The 1979-nt window shown below is 40.8% G+C and overlaps 1 non-coding gene across 1 annotated transcript; it reads right to left on the bottom strand.

Moving 5' to 3' along the window:
• Positions 1-1424: 1424 nt before the first annotated feature.
• On the bottom strand, positions 1425-1528 carry LOC148545725 (small nucleolar RNA R71). The gene has a single exon (XR_015901461.1). It is a non-coding gene; the product is annotated as a small nucleolar RNA R71 (small nucleolar RNA).
• Positions 1529-1979: the final 451 nt, after the last annotated feature.

The raw sequence follows: 1979 nt of genomic DNA, 5'->3' as shown, positions 1-1979 counted from the left end.
TATAATCCTTTCAATGCTTGATTTGGGAAATGCATGTGGTATAATCAGTGACCATAGTTCATCTCTTCTCATGAGCAATTGACCAAGGAATTGGCTATTGATCAAGATTTGAGAGATTGAATTACAAGAAATTGTAATTCAATCACTTAAGATTGCCAAGGAGATCAATGAGTGCATTGATTGAGGAAGAGATGTAAATGAGATTGATCTGGAGAATGCAACATCTCCTAAGCCCGATGAACTCCCCATTTCTGATCTTACCCATTCTCTTTAATTTATGTCATTTACATTTATGAGCAATTCCCCCATTCCCATTTAAGATTCTGCAATTTACTTTCTGCCATTTACTTTCCCACATTTAACTTTCTGCAATTCTCAACTCAATTTCTGATTCGCTCAACTAGAACATTCCTCTAATTAAGGTTGCTTGATCAATCAATCCTTGTGGGATTCGACCTCACTCAATTGTGAGTTTTTACTTGACGACAAATTCGGTACACTTGCCGAAGGAAATTTGTTATGAGACAAGTTTTCCGTGCATCAAGTTTATGGCGCCGTTGCCGAGGATTGATTGTGCATCAACAATGATTAGATTGGAGGATAACTAGATTGAGCATTTTATTTTTGTTTGATTTAAATTTCTGTTTGAGTTATTTACTTCCTGTTTTAGTTAATTTCTTCCCTTCCCCCTACTTTTTTTTTGTTATTTACATTTCATCTCACTAACCCACTAACTGTTTGATATATTGCATCACTCACACTAACAGTAATTCTGGCAGATATACTTTCTGCACCTATTATCTTTGCTTGTACTTGTTGGTTGTATGACAGGGAGAAGAAGCAGGGCTTCAACTTCCTTTGATTCTGAACCTGAGAGAACCTTCCTTAGACTAAGGAGGGAGGCAAGAGACAAACGTGTAGTTGGTGCTGAAGAAGAGGAGGAACACTTTGAGGAATACTTTGAACCAAACATGGAAGAAAACATGGAAAACCATCATGAAGAAGAGGCTCACAACCATGGCGGAAGAGGTCGAGCAAATCATACTAGGGAGGATAGAAGAGTTTTAGGCTCTTATATCAATCCAAACCCAGGAAACTGTGGAAGTAGCATTCAAAAGCCAACCATCCATGCCAACAATTTTGAACTGAAGCCACAGCTCATCACCCTTGTGCAGAACAACTGTTCGTTCGGAGGAAGTGTCCAAGAGGACCCAAATCAACATTTAACCACCTTCCTGAGAATATGTGACACAGTGAAGTCTAATGGTGTTCATCCTGACACCTATAGACTGCTTTTATTTCCATTCTCACTCAGGGATAAGGCAGCCAAGTGGCTGGAATCTTTCCCAAGGGAAAGCTTGACAACTTGGGAAGACGTGGTGAACAAATTCTTAGCAAGATTTTACCCTCCTCAAAGAATCAATAGGCTGAGAGCTGAGGTCCAAACCTTCAGGCAACAAGATGGTGAGACTCTATATGAAGCATGGGAGAGGTTTAAAGACCTGACAAGGAGGTGTCCACCTGACATGTTCAACGAATGGGTGCAGCTGCACATTTTCTATTAAGGGCTCTCTTATGAGTCAAAGAAGGCCATAGACCATTCATCCGGAGGATCTTTGAACAAGAAGAAAACCATTGAGGAGGCTATAGATGTCATTGAAACAGTAGCAGAGAATGACTACTTCTATGCTTCCGAAAGAGGGAACACAAGAGGAATAATGGAGCTAAACAATGTAGATGCTCTGTTGGCCCAAAACAAGCTCATTACCCAACAGCTGGCTGACCTCACCAAGAAGATGGAGAGGAACCAAGTGGCAGCAATCTCCACTTCATCAACAACCCAAGAAGGAGTGAATGAAGAAGCAGAGGGTAGTCAGGAGAAAGCCTTACATTGGAAATTCACCTAGGCATAACCATGATCCTTACTCCAAGAATTACAACCCTGGATGGAGGAATCACCCAAACTTTGGGTGGGAAAA

This window comes from Arachis ipaensis, chromosome B9, assembly GCF_059453495.1.
Source record: "Arachis ipaensis isolate K30076 ecotype BB chromosome B9, ASM5945349v1, whole genome shotgun sequence".
NCBI classification, from domain to species: Eukaryota; Viridiplantae; Streptophyta; class Magnoliopsida; order Fabales; family Fabaceae; genus Arachis; species Arachis ipaensis.
Note: the sequence above shows the minus strand (reverse complement) of the source record. Positions and strands in the feature narration are given on the sequence as shown.